At 43.0% G+C, this 24,172-nt stretch overlaps 1 long non-coding RNA gene across 1 annotated transcript; it reads right to left on the reverse strand.

Annotated features, from left to right (window-relative positions):
* Nucleotides 1-61: 61 nt before the first annotated feature.
* Nucleotides 62-1,737, reverse strand: LOC144107128 (uncharacterized). Its single transcript, XR_013309226.1, has 3 exons — nt 616-1,737; nt 364-428; nt 62-185 (listed from the first exon to the last, which is right to left on the reverse strand). It is a non-coding gene; the product is annotated as an uncharacterized LOC144107128 (long non-coding RNA).
* Nucleotides 1,738-24,172: the final 22,435 nt, after the last annotated feature.

The raw sequence follows: 24,172 nt of genomic DNA on the forward strand, positions 1-24,172 counted from the left end.
GCCCATTGCTGTACTCAATATATGGGACAAAGCTGAGCTCATGCTCATAGTCAATCAAAACGGTGGTTTTCTTTCAGCGAGAAAGGGCACTTGATTTCAACAAGGCATTTGTTTCCATTGGCTACGTGGATTCCATCAGGGCTGCAACATAGCCATGGTTGCTCCGGATGTATTATAAGCCCAACCTGTAAAAGATATATATATATATATATATATATATATATATATATATATATATATATATATATATATATATTATATATATATATATATATATATATATATATATATATATATATATATATATATATATATATATATATATTGCCTAAAAATGTTACATGAAAAACACCTATACATTACCTCATAGATTGGACTTCCAAGAGCCATTGACAATTCTCTTCTGGCTTCAGCTTCTGTCATTTTGCCTTGAATACCACAAAACCATGCAATATATTAGAATAAAACTAACGATTTGCTTTATGAAATCATTCCAGCATTACAATTTAAACAGCACAAAATATAGTTTAACACAAACTGGGAGAGGACATCATGCATGCACAATTTTCTTGTATGCAGCTCATGCTGGTTAGCACCCAGTGCAAAGCATTCTACCGTATGAGGTGGCCGCAGTTGAGAAGAACCTTGGTCTTGCCAGAGATTTCGCCAGGCTTTCAAAGTTCGATGTGCGGGTTTTAATTCTGTGCGCGCTAGTACTTGTCACCCGAACGCGTCGTTCTTGATGCCACCTGTGGCGAAATGTGAATCGATCATTGACAAAAACAAAAAAAGGGTAAAACTGGCCGGGAAAAAAGTGGGAAAACTTCCGCTCACAAACCTTGCCGATGCTGCCTGACCTCTCGTCATTAGAGCGATTTCGGTCATCTCGTCAGCATTTTTCCTGACTGCCTTATCAAAAAAGGCTTTATCCTTTTCGGAAAGGTGCATCTCGCATCTTTTCAGCCTCAGCGGCCACACAGCAACGACTTCCATAGCAGTAAAAAGCTTCCTTTTACGGGCCAAGCCACTGCCCAAACATTCTCTGATGAGCTCAGCTTCAACAGCTGTACGCTCAGAAGGGAGCGCAACAGCACACTTCTCTTCCTCTGAGCGCGCCACTCTTTCCTCCAGGGCAGGCACAAGAGTACAGTTCACTTGGGGAAATTTCCCGAGTGTGGTATTTGGGCACAAAGCCCCAAGAACTGGAACAGGCAGGGGACGACCTACAGGAATAATGAAAATAAAAACATACCGCCTCACGAAAGCAAGCAGTCGTGCCTGAAAGTAATCTTACTTGTGAATAGCTCCCGCACAGATTTTTTTGTGTCTAGCGTAGGGCGAGCGGTAGGCTTCCGCCAAGTACAAGGCAGGTCTGTGCACGACATGTGCTTGTAGTTGTTGACGAACACAGCTAACGCGGCTCCGTGCTTACACCAGCCCCGGCAACCAGCCTTGCAACTGCAGCTGGCATCCACTATACATCTGGGGTTTGCGGACAACTGAAGAACAAACTTGCATATTAATAAAAATAACAGCTGTACACAAAAATTAAATTTACCTGCAGCCGGACTTCGTACTCCGCAGTCTTCATTTGCGCCGCGCATTTCCCGATTACCTCGGATGGCGCCGCTGAGGCCACGATCTCCTCCCTCACAGCATATACGTGATTGCTGTCATAAAGGTGGCGACCACGCACCAAACTGCTTGTTTTAAAGTATGCGTCGACGTTTTCAATTTTTTTAAACCCGCCGTATAAAACTCGCGCCTCGCCTTTCGCAGCCATCGCGTATCTGGCTCGGAGAGCTGGACTTACGAGTAACGCCTGATCCGCCCGTCGGTGGCGCTCATTGTACCGGAGCAGTGGCGCCACCATACCAGCGCAAGAGGCCCATAGCTGTGTTTGGATTCCAGGGAAGTAGCAGCCGACCTCTGAATCCTCCTCGCCCATTCCCACGGGGGCTCCGCGTGCCATGTCGCCATGTGCGGTGAAAAGAGCAGTGTGCAGAGTTTAAATTAAACAAGTATGAAGCTATACGATGAAGCCAATTACAGACAGCTAGAGGAATTTCAAGAGCATGCTGTGTGATGCTAGTTAGCTCAGTGAAAACTAATGCAGCCAACTATTATTTCGTATTTTTTTTTTACCCAACAGACATGAAAGGTCTGAAGATGAATTAGTACCAAACACATCGGTACATCAGTTGTAATGCCCGAAAAAAGTTGTACCAACATATAGATGCCCATGTCATGATAATCAGGAATACTGAAGAATTAAGGAAAATTAAAACATTTTTTTTTGTTCGGGCTCACACACCTGCTACAGACATCTTTATACGTAGCAATTTAAATGACTCTGTAGGATGCTTTTTGGCTAAAAAGTACAGTATGGCAGAAAGGAGTCTTTAGGAAATGCACTGTGTAGAAATAGCGATACCAATTCCATCTCATCGTTCGATAAATATAACAAATACCGTGCAAAGAAGCTTGCTGCATAGTATAGTTGCAAGTTACTGGTTGCAGACCGCTCTGCAGTCACTGAACTGTGATTGTGTATGTACTGCATGACAGTGCGTGGATAGCAAAGCATGCAGTTAACCAACAAAGAGATGCTTGTTCATATCGTTTACCACACATATAAACAACATCAATGAAACAGGATGCTATGTGTAACTTTTTGACATGTTCCTTTTAGGCAGCCTCTAAAAATGTTTCCGCCTAAATGAGCTGGCTTGTTTTGCAACAATATAACCACGGGACTGCTGTAAATTGCCACATTTTCAAATTGTATGAAAATCATTGCATGTGAGGGGTCACAACCCTATCCTGTTTCTTGAAGGTCCCGTTGCTTCGTTGGCAATGCTTGGACAACCATGGCCAGCTTTCCGCATTCATGTGCACAGGGTATGTCCATTACGTGCATGCCTTTCCACCTATTAATGGCTTACATTGCAAACAGACAAAAAAAAACACATAGAGCACAAGTACAGATAGTATTTGTAGTCCGCACTCTTCTTCTTCACCTCAGTAAATATGGCACATACCCACGCGGGGGGATTGGCCAAGGTACAGTGGAGATTTGCCAATGAAGTATTTGCACGGGAAAAAAAGACGTGAGGCGGCGGCGTAGAAGACTGAATCAAGATAAAGATAGGAAAATTCAATTAAATTTAAGAAATATGAATTGCCAGGAATAGAGCCAAGCATTTCGGACATGAGACAGAATTTTGTATACAGCTAACAAGGTAACCGATCAGTTGCACTTATGTAATCATGAAGGTAGCCACAAACACTGCTTAACGGGAATTCCTTGGCGCTCGCACCGAACGAGAGAAAAACTGGAAGAGACTGGAAGAGGGACCTCCAAATACTGATTTCCTTGAACAACCGCCGGCAAGAGAGGAGAAAATGGTCTAATGTTTCAACTTGCCCACACGAGACACAAAGGTTTGTCGCATGGAACCCGTATCTGCGTAAGTACAAATTTAAGTGAGGGATTCTGCATCGCAGAAGCGTCATTGACACCTCAAAACGCCTTGATTTACACCACCGGACATCCCATGGGTACTTTAAGTGGTGAAAATCCACGGTATTGAGCAACGAATCACTCAAGCTGGCTGAAATATGTTGGAACCACTGGAAACGTGAAGTTTCGAACAGAATGAGGTGAGGGACGGGATAGATTAAGATTACAGGAGCGCTGAGAGCTGACCTTGCCAATAAATCAGCCACCTCGTTAAAATAGACACCCGAATGCCTGCAGGTACCCGGACAAAGCGGATCTCACGCACTGTGCACAGAACAAAAAACCTAAGCGGCCGATTCAATAAAGATTTTCCGGAGTTTTGGAGAGAGCCTAAAACTGAAAGGCAGTCTGCAAGAATAAGAACCCGTGCTACATGTCTGGGAATTTTGAGAAGAACCAAACCAATAGCCAAAAACTCTACGAAGAATATAGAAGCATAATCACGGATACGAACGGAATAGCTCCAAGCCAGATCCTGCGAATATATCCCAATCGCCGCCTTCTCACAGCTGCCGGAGGCATCAGTGGAGAGAACAGTATGCTGAGGAAAATTGTGTAGGTGTTCAGAAAGAAGACCATTTAGGATATTTGCGGGCATATGTTTCGCATGGAACGGGTAAATATGGTCGTAATAGAAGACGGGGTCAGCCTGCGTATCAGCAACTCGTTGCAAGGAGATCACATCAACCTGAAGCGGAGCTTGCGTGAATCTAACTTGCGGAAGCTGATAGCCTGGCCAATGTTGCTGTTGTTGTTAGCCTATCAAAAGATCGCACATACCCACACTGGGCAATCGGCGAAGAATCCGGTGGCTATTCATCTGTACTCAATTAACAAAAAAGAAAACCACGCGGGAACGCAACACTGGCGGATGTGCTGAATTTCAGGAACAAACCATGCAACAAGTAACAAAATATTCCTAAATCAGATTTTACATTGCATAATGAACCATGACTGTACCAAAGCAATGAGACATAAGTGAAGCATTTCATTCCTTTCGTGACATAAACGAGTTATGAGGTTTGTTGAACAATTAAAAAAGTGATTTTTCATGGCAGCCAGCATGGGTCATTTCAAGTTATAGCTCAAGATTACAATCACATCTGATATAGATGACACGCATGTTATGAAAGCAAGATAATTTTTTTTCCTTTTTTATGAGAAATGCACACGCAGTTTCAAGGCTTGCTTCACAATTTAATTTCTGGCGTATACACAAAGGCATGTCTATAAATTATTCGTGCGTTACACCAGAACCAACACTACTTAAGTTGGTAAATCATGTTCATTACCTGGGTGTCATTAATAGCAAACATATGCTAATGCTGCTAATGTTATAGACGAACAAACAGTGGTTTTATGAAGACGTTAAGCAATACGTGATACTGTTGTGTCCATCAGGTAATGAACTGTGCGGCAGTTTCAGTTTCTCTTCTCTTATTTTCAAATTCAATTCTCTTACTTTCAGTTTCTCTTCTTCAGAGTTTCAGTTTCAGTCACATGCATGTTGCTTGACACCGCGTATACGTGACGCAGGAAAAGTAGAGGGGAGGGGGGGGGGGGGGGGTCGGAGGAACCTTGGCGTCAGCATGACATCGCTCGCTCCGGTGTGTCGTTCGATCTTGCATCTACAATACAACGTGCCGACGAGGTAAATCTTTACTATGAGTTTCACGGGATCTTACGCCCCCTCGTACATTCCTGAAAACCCCGGATCAGCCACCAATACCACGGAACCAGTGGAAGGCACTGTTTTCTACCTACTTAGAGGCGTCTGGCGCCTGAGTTTCCTGCATCCCGGCGCAAAGCTATAGATGCTTCTGCAATCGCGCGGCGTCGGAGGTCAGCGTCGTTCCGGAACGCCTGCCGCCACGTGCGCAATTTTAAAACGAAGGAGACCTCAATTAAGTGAAGTTACGAAACGCGAAGATGCGTCGAAGGTGCCTCCGCCCGCCTTCCGTCGCGGAGACAAAAAGAGGGCTCCTTCCTAAGAACTGAGAGAGGGGAGAGTAACAGAAAGAAAATGGGGAACGAAGGCGCGAAATCGCCCAAGTGTGCGTTATTGCAATGGGTTACTGCCCTATATGGAGCATCACGCTCTATTATCTGCAAAGCAGGAAAAAAGAAATAAATAAAATATATAAAAAATATAAAAAGTTGAGGGGGGGAATAGGCAATATGCTTTGCTCTCAGAACTGTTTTCTCTGGTCATGAGCAAGAAAGAATGGCAGGGGGAGGAGAAGGGCGGCATGTGGAAGCAAGCACGCAAATTGGCATGACCTCAGGCGATGCAGTCCGGGTGCTGTGAATTTCAGTAGGGCTAGGACTATGATCTCTGAAGTGTGGAGAGAGTACCAGGGTTTTCATTTATACCGGCCTGCACAGTATTAAACTGATATATAAAGTATGATTCTCTTTCCTCACGCTCACGGGCATTTTGGAAGCCGCTCTGTAGCAGCGTAACTTTTAGTTTGTGAAACTCGTGACCTTCCTGGGAAAGATGTTTCGACAGGGGGAGGAGAGAAAGAGATCTGGTGTGCGCGCGGTGGTTGTTGAATCTAATTCGGAAGGAATTCTCTGTTTCGCCAATGTATTGCATTTGACAATCGCCACACTCGAGCATGCATACTACGTTACTACTGTCACAGTTCAAGTTTTCACGGATGGAGTGTTTGAAGTTAGAGTGTGTGCTTTGAGCTAGTGTTGTTGTCCGCATGTGCTAGCAAACTTGACAGCAATTCTTCCTGCATGTTTTTTGGTAGTCTGTAGGTAACCTGTAGAACTGTTTGAAAAATTTTTGACAGTCGATCGTTTTGTTCGATTATGTTGAAATGTTTTTTTTTTTTAGTTTTGTTGACATTAGGAAGGTTGTTTGCGAAGGTTAAGACGAGATTAGAGCGGTGTTCATTTGCGGTTGCTAATGGGGGATCCCCAAACATTTCATTACGATCTGTTGCTTCCGCTTTCGTAACGGCATCATCAATAATGGAGGCCGGATAGCATTGGTCCCTCAGTACCTCCCGCATACGGCTAGAATTTTTTTCGAAGTCTTCTGGTCGCGAGCAGATCCGTTTGAATCTGATGGCTTGAGAATATGGAATTGAAGTTTTGCAGTGGCGTGGGTGGCAGCTCTTCTAATGAAGGTACTGTTGCCTATCCGTGGGCTTTCTATAGACACTGGTGATTAAGGTACCCTTCTCCATTCGAATTGACACGTCCAAGAAATTAATTTGACTGGTGGAGTAAGGGTGTGTGAAACAGATGTTTGGATGTACGTTGTTAAATGCTGAAATAAACTGGATGAATTGGTTTTCTGTTTTCGTCCATACCATGAATATGTTGTCTAGGAAGCGTTTGTAAAAAGCCGTTTTTGTTGGGTATGAGCGGATAAACTCCGATTCAATGCTATGCATATATATGTTGGCATAGTTTGGGGCCATTTTCGTTCCCATAGCGGTACCACTCGTTTGTAGGTAAAAGGAGTTGTTGAATTCAAAAAAGTGGAGCTTGAGGACCAGATCAGTAAGTGCATCATCATTTTTGTGTTTTCCATAGGATGCGACCAGAATCGGATGCCATCATCATGCGGTATGTTTGTGTACAGAGACACTACATCAAGGGTAAAAAGTTGAGAGACGCTTCATTTAGACAGATTTATTTGGAGTCGACATTTCGGACAGAGCCTGTCCTTTCTCAAGACTGAAGTTACAGCGATCTTCCTCCCGTTCTTGAGGAGTTGTAATTGGCACACATGTCCGCCACATGAAAATAGCAACAAGCAATCGGGTGCTGGAAAGATGATGGACAGAAAAGAAAAATACTAGAAAAGGGAGAAAGAGTAATAAATAGAAAAAGAATACGCGCTGTCGCACCCTGTCCAACGAAAAGCCGCTGGGAGCGTGCAGAAAAAAAAAGAGAAAGAATTAAAGGAAAACGAGGAGCGGGAGGGGAGAATGGTCGCCCCTCAAGGCAGAGCGGCGGCGAGTACAGAAACAGACGGTGGCGGATTCGCGGAGATGCGTGTACTCGCGTGCCCCTGGCCAAAACGAGTAAAAAAAAAACAGAATCAAGCGCAGACATGGCAGGACACTTCCCTGGAGCCTCTTCGGCAGGAATAGTCAATGTGGAATCAGCGGCGCAGTTTGCTTAAGTAGAGACATGTGCACTGTGCATGCAAACACACAAAATAAAAATGAAAAAGGCGACAAAACATCCGAGTTCGGGAAAGTGTCGTGGGGGGGAGGTGGGGGTTTGTTGGGAGTAAACGTGAATGGCGGGAGCATTTAGGCAAGGGTTCTTCAACTGCACCCCGCTCGGCAAAGTGGTCGAACTGGGTGGGGTGGAGGTAAAGATGCGCTTCTTTATCCCGCGCACGCTGTCACAAACGTGGGGAATTCTGAAAAAACTCTAGGGAAAATGTGTCTGTCCTCAACAGGACATGACGTCACAAAAAGTCACGTGACCATGACGTTAGAGGCGTGACGTCACTTTTTTTGGGCCAATCAGCGTTTCCAGCCTACCGACCCGCAATCGCTTGTGTGGTGAGGGCTTCGTACAATCACGTGCGCTCCGAGGCACATGCTTTCCGTCATCTCATTCGGACATTAAAAGGACTGGTGCTACAACAGCTGTGCCGGGTGGTCGTTCCTTCCTTGTGGCTCAAGCGAGACAGCACACTGAAAACCACAGTTTTGCTGCTCTTGGCTGCCTTATGCCATAGCGGGTTCGTTTGAACTTCAAAAGCAAAAACGAACTCGTTTATTGCATACCACTCGTCGAATGTCATGCGATGCCTGCCTTAGCTCCAGCCCTAAACATGCACTACAGTGAGTGAGGGTAAACTGAAGTGGTTATGTGGCCATAAATGTGTCATGACAGGTGCTGTGTTACTCGATGAAGCATTAAGAAAGGACGCAACTTGCAGTATGAGAGCTCGAGTTTAAAAATCCGTTTCTCGCTTTGAACAAAAACCACCTCAATTAAAACATCACAAATAAATCCAACGAATTGTTCTACTAAACCCGCCATCGTCTGTATTTTGACTTGGACCAGCTCAGGGTGAAATAAAAAAGTGTTTGCTTATGTTCAGAAACACACTTTTCTGCAAATTCAGTATTTTAATTCACTTTGACGCATTCAGTTTCATCAGCTGTAACATTTTTTTATTGGTAATAGAAATCTAGGTAGGCAAGAAGGCCATTCTGAGAAGTTGATATTTTTTTAAATGTCAAAATAGTAAACTTTAATTTTATTTAAACTTAAAACTACTTATACCATCCAAAAATCCATGATCTGAATCATATCGAAAGCCAGAATATGTGGAAATGTCCTTTAAAAAATTGTAGAGTGTTTTCTAAAATATTTGAATTTTTTATCATTATTGAGCACTGCCTGGTTTCACGCCTTTCCAAAATGTTCAAACTGAGATCACCTCACAAAACTTTTTTCCGGCAAAAATATTTTAGCTTATATAACGCACGCTGGGACCAGTTTTAATGAATATTCTTCAACAAAATGAAGATGGTCGAGCGCAATATGTGGGACATTTGGAGTGGAGTGACGGATTCATAAATCTCACTTCAACCCAGTCATGCTAATTAGAATCTGATTAGTGTTCTTGGTACACTCTCTGGCTCTTTCTCGGCACATTAACGTTTGTACTACTGCCAGAATTAATTTAGAACTGAGGTAATTGAATTTTATATTACCTAATGCTTGATTCAAACTCGTGAACCAAATACTCAATTCAAACTCCTGACATACACACCCAAAGACTGGTTGCCACCATTGTCAAGTGAATGGCGGTGTTGCAAAGCCTCTGCTATCCTTGCCAAAAATTAACTGTAGACGCAGTTGCTAAACCGGCGGGCCTTGGTAACATTTGTATTTTGTTGTTTTGTCATTGTTAGCCTACAAAAGCATCACTTTTCGTGAGGTTGGTCTCGTGGTCCTTAGAATTACATAGACTTGACGCAGGTAAACTTCAATCCATTGTAAGGTTTATGGGGGGTTTAACGTCCCAAAGTGGCTCAGGCTATGAGGGACTCAATTCATTGTGTCTGTATAATGAATAAGTGAACATTTTTACAATCACAAAGGCATTAAAAGCAGCAGAATCTAATATTCATAAACTGTGAATGAATGAATGCAAACTCTCTATGTAAGTGGAGAATATTAGTTCACACTGCTATCAGTTAATATCCTTCATCAGACCACAGTATTATAGGAGTACATTACAATACCGAAAAAAATTACAAGGAATAAGTAACTGGTACTGCTACTGCGAACTTTCCATAAGCTATTACAAGCTGGTAGCGCAAGACCATGCTTTAATGCTTATTCTACTGACATAACGACAACAGTAACAATAGTTTTTCAGTCACTCTGACCAAAGGGAAGCAGGACTGCTGGGTTGTGTAGTCCAATGAGCATTTCACAATGGCATCTTCTACAATAAATCGGCAAGCACAAGTCTTCATATACAAACATCTGAACATTGCTGATTTCAAAAGCAGTGTTGAATGTGTTAATGACATTTTATACAGAAATCTGTAAGAAAGTTAAAAATGATGCACTCACTGAAGAGATCCCAGCTTTCCCAGCTTTTCGAAGTGCAAAAAGGGCCACGGCCTGGACCAGTCGTGGCATTGGCACTGCTTGTAGGGCAAGCAGCAAAACCAGCTGATGACAACCTCCATTAAATATGAACATGATGATGTAGGCCATCCTCTGAAAAATTTATTACTTTATTTATTACAGATACCTGCAGCGCCCGGAGGCATTATTGCAGGGGGGGGGGGACACAAATGACTTCTGCTCGTTTGGCCGAAAGTACAGAAGATAACAAAAATACTATACAAATACAACACAAAAATACAAATACAACTACAAAAATACGAATACAAAAAATACAAGTAATAATAGATGACGAAACACATGCACTAAAGGAGAGCAACCGCGCTCCAAAAAAAACGCTAATGAAATGAAGACACGCGCAAAAGAACTGCCCGCCACGTCACACATTAGATAGGAATGCACAGAAGTGACCTTCCGTACAGCACTCAGTGACGCCGGCCGGCAGCCTGTTCCACTGATTGATCGTCCGTGGAAAGTACGAGGCTTTGTAAATATCTGTCTTACATTTAATCTCTCGAATCTTGCACTGATGATCGTCGTCTAGAAAAAAAGTGAGGTTGAAGCAGGTACCGGTCTTTGTCAATGCTCAACCTTCCAAAATAGATGCAATGCATGATTTACAACCTCAAATGTTCCCTACGGTTAGCTAAAGATCCCCAACCAAGGCGGTTTTTAAGAGACGTGACACTAGTTGTAAAGCTGTAATTATTGGAAACAAATCTCGCAGCATTATTCTGGACGCGCTCGAGCATGTCACATAAGTAAGCAAACTGGGGGTCTCATACAGGGCAAGCATATTCAAGAATTGGTCGTATTTACGTGAAATACAGAAGTTGTTTGACATTAGACGGTGCTTTATTGAAATTTCGCTGAAAAATTGAGCATTCTTCAGGCATTGAATGTGATATACTCAACTTGGCTTGTCCACGTTAGGTTAGATGAAAAATAAACACAAAGATACTTATATTCAAGTAATTTTTGCAAGGGAACATTTTGTAATGAGTAACTTGTTTGTAAAAGGGAACACTTTCGAGTGAAGGAAATAATTTGGCATTTTTTAGCAAAGACATTTGACACTTTGAGCACCAGCATTGGATGGAATCTAAGTTTTGCTGAAGCTTTAACGCATCAAAGGAACTTTCCACAACGTGTTAAATGACACAGTCATCAGCATACAGCCGAGCTTTGCAGGTAAGATCCAAGACAATATCACTGATATAAATCAGAAAAAGAAGGGTTCCAAGAACAGACCCCTATGGTACACCTGAGAAAACATTTACATAATCTGAGTGCGAACCATTAATCAAAACACGTTGCATGCGGCCCTGAAGATACGAATGAAGCCAATCGATGACAGTGGGGTGGAGACCAAGACAACTTCACTTATGCAATAATAGTAAATGAGGTACAGAGTCAAAAGCTTTCTTAAAATCTAGACATACGCAACCTATCTGAGAGCCACAGTAACAGGAAGAAAACAGATCATTACTAAACTCAAGCAACTGAGTAGTACAGGAAAAACCCGACCTAAAGCCATGCTGAATTTCTGTAAAATACTCATTAGAGTCCAAGTGTTTTATGACTGCGCTATATATTATGTGCTCCAACGTTTTACAGCACACACTGGTTAAAGAAATCGGTCCATAATTAACAACAGAGCTTTTTGAACCACTTTTATGCACTGGTACAACATTAGCATTTTTCCAGTCATTTGGCAGAGACGCTGAATTAAGAGATGCTTGGAACAAGATCACTAAGTAATGAGAAATTTCATTCACGCATAACTTTAAAACAAAGTTAGGAACACCATCAGGACCACCGGCAGAAGATCAATTGATATCACAAAGCAATTTTAACACGCCTTGGTGAGTAAAAACCAATTCAGACATGGCTTCAGTGACAGATTCAGAATTAACGGTAGTTCTGCGATGTACCTTGGTGCAAAAGCAGATTAAAAAAAAGCATTAAACAAGCATGCCTTATCACCATCATTAGTAATAAGTTCACCATCGAGGTCTAAATTCGGAATTCCAACTGGTTCACGTCCGTGGTGCTTGAAAAACGTCCACAATTCCTTGGAATTACTACGCAGTTTTGATCCCAAGTCATTTAAAAAGCTATCCTTAAGAGCTTTTATTTCAGTTTTTATTCTACTGCCAAGAGCACGAATCAACTGTAATACTGCAGGGCACTGTTTTTTGTATGATTCTAGAAGACGATGTTTCTTCCTGATAAGCCGTCTTGTCTGGCGCGTGATCCCCGGTTTGTCGAGGCGGGGCTTCCCAGAAAAACTTTTGGATGAGATATACTGATCAATTAGGCATTCCAGCTTATTCTTGAAAACTTCCCAAAGAGAACTACAATCTAAATTCTGACTAAGATTAATAAATTCATGACGGAAAGAGGCAAGTTTGTTCACCATTGATGTATAGTCGCCCTTATTAAGAAAGAAAACCTTTCGAGGTCGATCTCTTGGAATTAAATATAGAAAATGTCAAACATTAGTGACAACACAACTGTGGTCGCTTATTCCTGGTATGATCACAGTGTCACACACTACTGAAGGCCGGTTGCAGAAAAGTGAATCTAACACTGAAGATGAGTGCTCAGTTTCCCGTGTAGGCTCAGTGACGTACTGATATACGTCATTAGTAGTAATTCATTCAAAAAAGAATGAAGACAATGAAGAATGGTTCGTACGTAGAGGTTTGTAGTCTACCCATTTCAAATCAGGCATGTTGAAGTCCCCACCAAAAAGAGTCATTTTTTAAGCTGACTAAAAATTCAGACAGCGATCTGAAAGTGACAGGGTTGCTAGCAGAAGGAGGACGGTAGACTGAGCCAATAGCCAAATTCTTTCCATTGTTTATGCGAAGGTTTCACCACACTGACTCGCAACCAACTATGGGCGCTGTTATTAATGACGAGCTAAAACACTGATCAACAAGTAAAAAGACCCCTCCACATGCAAATGTCTATCGCTATGGTACACGTCATAACCGGTGAGAAATAAATCAGAGCTGACAACAGCATTATCCAGCCATGATTCAGTGCCAATTATAACAAGAAGTTTTACACAGGAAACAAGAGTAGCAAATTCATCCGTTTTATTTTTATGCTCCTGCATTTCACGACGAGAGTTATCCATTCAAAATTTGATGACACCAAGGGGACGAAATGAAAGGTGGGCACGAGTCTCCCTTTTTATCATTCTCGAAGCTCAACGACTCGGTCATGTTCAAAATCATAGACAAAACATTTTTGTTGTCAAGGAGCTTATCAAATCGCAACTTGGAAGGAAAAGCCAGGTCACGCGCGTATTGTGAAAGCCTGAAGCGTGCCTTTCTCACTGCGGGCGTGAAGTCTTCGCGTATGGCAACCTTAGTGTCCTTTAGCTTAGGGCCGCACGATAAGATATTGTCTTGGACTTTAACACTACAAAATTCAACGACACTCAGTCAGTGCTTCCCATCAACAAAGCGACCTATTCGATGAGCCTTGTCGATGCTTTCAAATGGACATTTTGGTTAAGATGACACGAGAAGAATTCGCGCACATATTTTCCAGATTCAGACCAACTCTCAGTTACGGAATCATTTAGACCTAGAATAAGAAAGTTATTCCAGCGGAACCTATTGGACACATCTTCAAAACAGGCCTTAAGATGGACAACGTCCCTGGTCAAGGTGTCAACACACGATGATGCGTTTGAATCACCAGCCTTTGCGGCCATCCGTGAGGAATGCATGTCGTTCTGTAGTGTAGCGAACCTACCCAGTTAACATTTTAAGGACGTACTTGTAGCGTCATGCGGCTGTTTAAACATATGCAGTTCCTGACGGAACTGCGACTGACAAAGTTCTAGTCGTTCTATTGCAGCGTAAATGCAATCAATGGCTTCATTATCCGAGTTCATCTTGTGTGTATAAATACCGGGACCGGGGTTGCTCCTAACTTCACCGCATATTAACAGTAAAATTTGACATTACAGACCATGACCATACTTCAACTTAGCAACACACTTTTTCATGACACAAAGCAAATCGTCGGGGCACGACACCGCAATAATACATCGATTGGAATTACAATAGCATGCAGCGGGAAACTGGTAACTAACCTGGGCGAAAAACTGGTAAGCGCATGGCCGATGCGATGTCGCACCCCAGCTGGCCGGCTTGAAACTGGAGAATAAATATCTGCCCCTCGGAGATAGTGCTGCTAGTGCGTACTTGTTGCCAGATCAACAGTGTAGTCGAAGCCAAACTGAGAGGCAGATGCCCAGGTGGTACGCCGCAGCTTGTCATCGAGGCATCGTCAGCAACAGTCGAGCAGAGGTTGAACTTGAGAGCCGCATGCTTGGGTGCTTTATCCAGTGAAGCTATATCCACGGATGACCACGAAAAAAGGACGTGGGACAGGACCTGCATATGCATACCATCTTTTTATCACCACAAATATGTAACACAATTTAATGTAAACAGGCCTGCTCATATAAATTTACTGCGCAGTACTGTCTAGGAAGCCACACAATTTTATTTCACAGGCAGCATTGTAACTGCTACAATGACATCATTATAGTGAACTACAATATAATACAGGGGCTCGACCGGAAGGGCTCGTCTGCCTTTCTGGCAGCCCGTTACGCTCTGGAAAGCCACCAGAAGCGCTGCTGCTTGCATACTGCAGTACGGCGGCTCAGCCCACAAGGCATCACAAAGCACGGATATGCAATATCCTGGGCCACATTAAAGGAGAGTAGAAGATAGAGCCTGGATGCGAAGAACACTGTAGCAAGTTGCAGCATTTTATGCCACAGCACACTTGCATTTTTTTACGAAAAGCATAAGCCACGCTAGCACCGAAAGTCTGAAAGTGCACAACTTAAATTTTGCCAGTGTTAAACACTGCTTAGTGCACTTTTAATAAACCAGATTTCAGGCATTTCTTTATTTCTTTGATTTCTTGGGCATACCACTTGTAGAGCACTGCATTTAAATTGAACTGCACGTGAAAAATTATGGTACAATCAGACATCTGATTTGACAATTATGCAAAAGCAGTTGGATTTACCCTCGATGATTGCTTAGATGCTTTTACTCTAATGAATGTTTTTTCTAAATGCTGAGGCATCACACACAACAAATAATTGCCGTGCGGGGATGAGTGATACTAGCACTGCTTTAGCAGAAAAGGTGCTGAATTGACCTGATGCCCCACACATGGAAAGACAGACTGCCTGCGTCATCAGACATAATATTTAATATGTAGAACGTTCAGAATTTATCTTTAGACTTCTAAAAATATATCTACACTGACTGCTGTGTGATCTCAGTGCACGTTAAAGAACCCCAGGTGGTCGAAATTTCCGGGGCCCTTCACTACGGTATCCCACATAGCCTGAGTCGATTTGGAACGTCAAGCCCCATGAAGCATAAACCATAAGGTTCAAATAAAAGAAAAATGTTTCCGCTAGTAAAATAATCGTACAAAACAAAGAACAAACTTTTACCTTAACAGTACTTCACAAAAAAACCTGGCTAATTGCAAGCATACATGATGCAAAATCAACATGGGAGGCAGTACTCACGCTTTGTTGGTTCCAGGTTATGGCAGCGAGTACGGTCGAAGCATATTCACTATGCTGTAAGGGTCATATATTTATAACTTTAGACGCATATCTTATCGCTTCTGACATCTGGGTGATTCCATGAGAGATCAAACTGCTTAAATAATTTGGTTTTCAATTCCTCAATTATTTCGCTTATTATGCGCACATTATTCAGTAGGCCAACTGTGAATTTTGTTTTGTGAAAATGCTAATATTTGAGGAGAAAAAAAATTATAAACGATATCAAGGCAGAGGCAGCATTTTCAAGCAGAGCTCTATTTCGCTAATTTGCCATGACGTAAGTATTTAGATATGAAAGCATGATGCATATATTACTCGTGCTAAATGTACAGGTGAGAAGGAATATGTCGGCTTATTTCGGCCATTTTGAGGAAGTTGTCGCCTACTGGAAAAAATTTCGAAAACTACACAACTCTGAAACGACGTTATTTTCATTATTTTTCTCCACAACTATATAGCAAATATCATTCAAATTTGCACAATTAATAACCATTGAGGTGCTAAACAAGTATACCGGCTTTAACTGTTACATATTATTGGGAAGTACAAGAAGTATTTCCCTAAATCTGGAATTTTTGAATACAGTAGTGTTTTTTAAAAATCAAAGAAAAAAACACCCCATCTCTATTTTTCTTAAAACTCATGAAACAAGCCTCTAGAAGGAAGAAAAAAGTACGAAGGAACGTGTTGCATTATTTTGTTTCCAACAATGTTATCCAAGCTCAAAATTGTAGTTTTTGAGCATCACCCAGAGCGCCTATATGAGGGCGGAAGCAGCAAACGCTCTTCGCTGCTCTAAATTTTCCCCATATCCCAAGACTGAGACCTTTTCCATCAAGAGAGAGCGCACCTAATACTTTTTTGTGGATTAACATCGATCTGTAGCATAAACAGAATTCAGTAAAACCACTAGCGCTGAGTGCCGGTAAACAAAAGTTCTCAATGTAATTTTCTGACTGCACAGTGCACCTATAAGGTTGTCTTTGATTAAAAAAAAGCCAACTACAAGTAGATATGAACGTGGAAGTAAACAGCATCATTTAAAAGTCAAATTAAAAAAAAAACATCCCAACATGTGCTTGCCAGAGCTGATTTACAAATCCACATTCAGTACCATAGCTTTTACCATAGGCATTTTGGAGGCTCTATGCTAAGCAAAAGCTTAAAGAAAATTGTACATAAGTTGAAGGAATGCCTACTGCAGCATAGCTATCACCAATGTAGGATATATCAGCATAACCATTCGAAATAAATTAACAGAGGCTAAGAAAGAAACCAAAATATTTTTTTTAAATCAAACGCGAATTAGATAAGAAAATTGGCCACAGTATGCCTGCAGTCAAACGACAAAGCGAAGGCCTGTGGACACACAGCTTCATAGGTGCAGTGTGCAGCAATACATTTACATAGAAAACTTTTTTTTTAGATTTATTCCTATGGGCCGCACTCCAAGTTGTTACCTGCACCCGGCCATAACGGCACTATCCTTACATCACAGATCAGTGTCTGTCCTCAAAAAGTATTAGGTATGCTCTCTCTTGATGAAGAAGGTTTCATTGTTGGGATCTGGAAAAAATTTAGTGCAGCGGAGGGCGGAGGGCGTGTTTGCACCTTCCATCCGTTTATTTAGCGCTCCTGCTGACGCTAAAAAAACTACATGTTTGAGCTTGGATAACATTGTTGGAAACAAAATAATACAACATTTTCTTTCATACATTTTTTTCACTTCCTTCTCGAGACTTGTTTCCAGAGTTTTAAGAAAAATTGGAGATGCGGTTTTTGTTGAAAACATTTTTGAAAAACACTACTATGTTCAGAAATGCCAAATTTAGGGCAATATTTCTTACACTTGCCTAAATTATATAACAATGAAAGTCGGTAAACCTTTTCAGCACCTCAATGCTTATCAATTGTACAAATTTGAAGGAAATGTGCTTAATATTTGCGGAGAAACAAAATCTTGAAAAAAGTCTCGTTTTGAGACGTCTCGTTTCGAAATTTTTTCCAGCAAACAACTTCCTCAAAATTGCGGAAAAAAGCCTGACACATTCCTCCTCACCTGTACATTTAGCACGATAAATATATCCATCATGGCTTTAACATCTAGATTATTACGTCATGACAAATTTGCGAAAATGAGCTGTGCTTGAAAACGCTGCCTCTGCCACGGCGTCGTTTATAATTTTTTTCTTCTGAAATATTAGCACTGTAACAAAACGAAATTCACTGTTGGCCTACTGAACCAAGAAAACTTAAAATATTGAAATATTTAGGCAGTTTGATCTCGCGTGGAATCACCCAGATTCGTCTTGATAACTGCGGTTAAGACGGGACGAGAAATATTCAGCATTTTTGCTCACAGCGCAACAAGAACGGGGCACGAGACGAAAGACGAAACACAAACAAGCACTGACTATTCACTGGTTTTTTATCGAAGAACAAAAGGCGCATATATATATATATATATATATATATATATATATATATATATATATATATATATATATATATATATATATATATATATATATATATATATATATATAATTATCCGAGAGGGAATCAGTTATTTAACCTCCCACGTGCCTTCCAGATAACTTTTGTTGTCTTGATAAGTCTTTCACTGTCTGTATATATACGCATTTCATGGTTTGGTTTATGGGGGTTTAACGTCCCAAAGCGACTTAGGCTATGAGAGACGCCGTAGTGAAGGTCTCCGGAAATTTCGACCCACCTGAGGTTGTTTAACGTGCACTGACATCGCACAGTACACGGGCCTCTAGAATTTCGCCTCCACCGAAATTCGAACGCCGCCGCCGGGATCGAACCCGCGTCTTTCGGGCCAGCAGCCGAGCGCCAAATCCACTCAGCCATCGCGGCGGCTTTATACGAATTTCGTTCAATAAAAAAAAAACAGCTGATCGTCAGCGCTTGTTTGTGTTTGTCTTTAGCCTCGTGTCCCGTTCTTGTTGCGCTGTGAGCAAAAATGATAAATACTTACCAACTGGCCCCAATTTCCGCCTTGCTGAACGGTACGAGAAAGACGGAGGCGCTCGTGTTGTCCATCTTAAGCGCTGTTTTCAAGACGAACTCACATCAACAAGCCCAACTTTACACGCTTGAGCACGCACTGCCCCCCAGTGCTCATTTTGACGCCAGGCGTCGTCTAATATTGTATAATGTTGTTTCTTTTCGTCGTTCATTTTTTCGGTATTGTGTGCTGAGTTGCGTGTACCTCAGGGAGGTTTTCTTAAGGCTTTGCAATAAAGCCAGCAGTCTTCTGTGAATAAAATAAATAAAATGTATCGACGCAAAGTCATGATGGAAGCAACTCTCCACTTTTCTCGCGTGCTCGATCCGCCCTCGCTGGTGGCCTCACGAAGTCGCACACGCCGAGTCGTTGCAACCCAAATCCGTCTTCGTAACAAGCATCCTGAACTGAACAAGTTCGTTACAGAGAGAACAGTGGAAGAAGACACGATAGGACTCGAAGCAGCCACAGGCAGCAGACAAACGTCCGTGCAAACGCCGAATTGTGCCTGGCATGAAGGAAAATTGCGCCCAACATCCTAACGTACCGCGGCCATGCTGGCCATGCCGCCGGCATAGATTGTCTTCGGCTTCGGCTTCCAATGCCGCCAAAATCCAGCTTCTTCGGTCACGTGATGAAAAAATTTTTTATTTTCTTCCTTTTTTTCTAGCAGTGCCCGCAGCTGTACGCGGCCACACGGCGAAAAAAAAGAAAATATAGAAGGAAACGCTGTTCGGGCCGGCTTGCCGGGTTGTTTTCAAGGCCATGTCGGCCCGTCGGCGCTCACCTCCCCGCAGTCTTTGCACAGGGGCAGAAAGGAACGGCGCCAAATATGCCTCCTTTTTGTGTGTGTGTGTGTGATTTAGGAAATTCCGCCAGCAACTGAGCACAGGCCTGTGGCTGCGTTCGCGTCAGATGTCATGACATTTTTTTTTTTGCCGCGACGGCGCCTGCTTTTTTAAATTGTTCCTAATTCGAGTCGTCCATATTAACGGGGGTCGTATTAACGGGGAACGACTTGTTTTGTTCACATGTTTCGGCTGAATTGTATTTTTCAGGTAAACGCAGTTTTACTCAAACTACGTGGCTGGCTAAACCATGCTTACGTGTTTCGAAGAGACTCAAGCAGCTCCGGTCTTGTTTTTTTTTTAAGGCGGGGGGCCGTTAAGGGTAAGTGTGCGTGTTCTGTGTGTGTAAATAACGCAAATAACGCAACGCTTATATGCAGTGATCACGTGGGCGAGTGAGACTGCGTGGAAGCTAGCTAGCTTAATTCTAAGTCCTTTCTAACTATCTCGAGTCTAATGTAAGTTAGTTTTTCAGTTTATTTCGCATATTAGCTTGCCATAAGCTTGAATTATCTGGACATGGCTTTGGCTATCTGCCACCGTTCTGTGTTTTGTGACAAAAGTAGCAAATAGATTTATTTGGTGTAGTTGCGATCATTTCTGTAAATGAAATTCGGTTCGATAACCGAATTCCGTGATATATATGTGATTTCGATGAAACGATATCCAAGGTATACTTCCGGAATTTACTGGCGCCACAAAGCCACGGTCGGAACTGGCTTTTAACGCTCCACCACGAGAAAACTACCAATCTGCGCTATTAACAGCTTCTGCTTTGCACCATTAACCTACGATGTGCACAGCGTGCTCCGGCCAATAAAGATAGCAGCGTCAGGGAAATGGCCTAAATATTGCCATTTTCGGACATTATACTATATAGCTGCGTAATAAAAATAGTTGTAGAAAAGAGCTCGTCATTTTTAAGTACCCTGAAATATATCATTTAAAATAGTACTACGTGACAATCTGGCTCATCGTTGCTAAAAAAGGTTTCCGATTTATTTTTATGTGAAACTAGTTATCGCCCAGAATATTGCAAAGAGCGCCTGGAAGCTGGTTGCGTGTTCCGAAGTTGGGAGAGTTGCTGCTGCGTTAAAATTGATTCCATGCTATTTGATGGCTTGGGCTTCAACCCGCCGCGGTGGCTCAGTGGTTAGGGCGCTCGACTACTGATCCGGAGTTCCCGGGTTCGAACCCGACCGCGGCGGCTGCGTTTTTATGGAGGAAAAACGCTAAGGCGCCCGTGTGCTGTGCGATGTCAGTGCACGTTAAAGATCCCCAGGTGGTCGAAATTATTCCGGAGCCCTCCACTACGGCACCTCTTCTTCCTTTCTTCTTTCACTCCCTCCTTTATCCCTTCCCTTACGGCGCGGTTCAGGTGTCCAGCGATATATGAGACAGATACTGCGCCATTTCCTTTCCCCAAAAACCAATTATTCTTATTATTATTCTTGGGCTTCAGATGGAAGAATACATGTTGGAATTCGAAAACTGGTGCCTTTTCGTTAACGTTGAAGTTTTTGATGGATGTGTGGCAAGATTGGTTTCCAGTTCTGGACATAACGTTAGAGTGCCTGTCAGTGCTCTGCAGCTTCCTCATTCATATTCTCCTAGCGATTTCATGCCTGTGGTCCTCACCTGCGGTCGTGCAACTATTTTGCGATTCCCGGCCAGTTGATAACTTTTATTCTCATCTATTTTTGCTCCGAACCTTCTGTGTTGAGTGCTTATACTAGCGTTACACCATGGCCCATTCTTCCCTAGGCCCTCAGTTATGTCCTCAGCAAATCGGAGGCTACTCAATGTCACGATTTAACTCTATCTCCTGCTCTTATACGAATCCATTGCTCTGTAGGGATCTCGCAAATGCGATGGACAGCAACGAAAAGAATTGCGTCGCGTCGATCTACTTTTAATTCGTATTCGTCACTTTTATGAAAATAAAGCCGTTTCTGCAACGAGGGCCAGCTCTGTTGAACTACGTTTTGACACGCTTGAACAGCGACTCAATGTGTTGGGGACGCTCTCGTGATGTAGTTCCTTGTAAAGTGGTTTCCACTGAAATCAGCTTGGACGAGATTATGAAAAAGCAAGGAAATATGTTTCAATATTAGCAGAAATAATCGTTACAAGAATACAGGTGTTAACAAAACCGAAAGCAGTTAATTACATGTGAAAAAAGAGCCTTATTTTGTTTTTCTAAGAAGCCGTGACGTCACAGGAGTCATTTTTGGTCGCACAGGCTACCTTCCGCTGCGTACACGGAAAAAGGTTGGCGATAAGCGGATTACGGAAAACGTATTGCCTTTCACCGCCGTAATCTAGCTCACAGGTGGCGGCCGCTAGGACGTTGGTGAAAACTATTGTGATGAATACTACGGATGTAGGAGCTGCAAGCTAATGAAACATGCAGCGAGACACAGGCCAAAGCCACTAAGCAGGTACCAGATCGTCTCTTACCCCCCAGAGAGGAGCGCAGTGTGAAAACATCGGGAGAGGAGCGTCCATAAAAGCAGCACATTCTAAAAGGGTTGCATTCCAAGGGCATTCCAAGTCGTCCTGTCAGCAATAGGAGAAGTGTTTTACAGAAGCAAGGAAGGGTGCACTTCTCATTCATGATTTTTCTCTCCTCCTAAACCCCTTCTTTCTCTTTTACTTTTTGCTATACACGTTTCCCCGTGCCGCCATATATCTGACTGGACTGCTTTTTGTACCTGGCGCTAAAATTCATATCTGGAGGCTGTGCGCTAAAAAAGACGTTCACAGGAAAAAGGGAGACAACAGGAAAGAAGCGCTTATGTACCAACTAGCCCGTCAGGAAGTCTTACTAAAATTCATCGCGCCTGCGCTTTAACTTCCGGAGCTCTAACTTCCTCCATTCAACCCTCTGCACCTGTAGCCCGAACAATGAACAACCCACGCCACGGAACGGCGACGAAGGCATTTTCCTCTCCCTACCTAGCCACTGCTGCAGACAGCGCGCGACCATCCGGGAGTTTTACTTCTCAAGAAGAACGTGAGTGTGTCGTTTGGGTTCGAGACCTTTTAGTTGGATGACTCACTGGTATCCGCAAGTGGTCAGTTGACAACTTGCAGAATATATAGTAGCACCCTCTGCAATATAGCACATCATTTCAAACGAAAACCCTTGTCCACATTTCCGCATTCTTGTTCGAAAAGGAAGAGGGAAGATGCTTTTTTATCTGTATGAGAGGGGAGTTGTTGAAAGGACACAATGAGTAGCCAAAAGTTCCAGTGAATCCAAAATTTTCACTGACTCTATAGGGCGACAAGTTCGCCTCTTGTACCAGCACTGGTACAAGAGGCGCATACACCCTCTCTCATCAAGCGGCGAAGAAAGCTCCAGCGGCTGGAGCGGCGAGGTTCGGGTAAGTTGGAAATTGTCGCGGCGGCGACGCGGCTGCACCGCCTCTCAACGAATGACGACTCGGCGTTGCCACGTGACCAGTAGAGGCCTGCAAGAAAGCATGCGCATAGACCAGTGTTTGTGTTTGTACGCCGCACGTACAAAATTTTGTTTAAAAAAGACATTATATAAAGTGGTGTTGAATGGTTAAAACGGAAGATGTATATTTATTCAAATAAACTATGAAAATAAAGGACAAAATTGTGCTGATATATTACTCTTTTTTGTGTTTGCAGGCCACCAAAACCGGTTGTAAGCGCATATCTTTTGCCAGCAACATCGGTTTTCGCAGCGGTTGTACAATGGCTGGAATTCTAGCCCCTGTAGCGGTGGGAAACGCGCAGCGGCGACGAATGTGAACCGAAAGCTTGCGAAACGCTTCGCAGCGCCGCGCCGCTGTTCGCTCTATTAGCCGAATGGCTTGCATGTGAACAACCCTTTACACTCGATCTCGAAAGTTGGTGATAACCTGTGGGGCTTCAGGTTCACTGAGATTAAGGGGCGTCACTCTCCCTTCTTTTATAAAAAGAATAAAATGGAAGGCGATTGACTCACATTCCCTCTGTTGGCAGAGCAGGAAATTAAAATGCTGTATTCACGTGAAGAAAAATTTTCGGTTTCAACTTTCAAAATTCCAGTAAAACTGACTTAAAATAAGCTGCTTTCCGACAAACACCCTCGTTCACAGACTGCTTTTAACTTCCTGCTCTACCCAGAACCGGGGTAGTGTGAAGAGAGATGAGTCAGTCGCCCTCCATTGTAACTTTTCATAAATGGAGAGGGATATTCACCTTAATCTGTGCAAACCTGAACTCCAGACGGTTCCCATCAGTTTTGGAAAACGGGAAAACGCCGCCCCGACCAGAGGCGGAACCGGGCTAGCCGGGCCGGCGGAGGCTGACGCGCTCGGAGCGAAATCGAAACACACTCCAGGTTGCCGCTGGTGTGGTCGAGGTGCGCCGAACCCGTCGAACGCGTCGGCGGTCAAGCGCCGTTGGAGTGTAGAGGGTCTCGGTGTTGCCAACGTGACGTCGCCGTGCCGCGCGCGCGCGTTACGTCGGAGTATAAACGCGTCCCG

This window comes from Amblyomma americanum, chromosome 1 (assembly GCF_052857255.1).
Source record: "Amblyomma americanum isolate KBUSLIRL-KWMA chromosome 1, ASM5285725v1, whole genome shotgun sequence".
Lineage (NCBI taxonomy): Eukaryota > Metazoa > Arthropoda > Arachnida > Ixodida > Ixodidae > Amblyomma > Amblyomma americanum.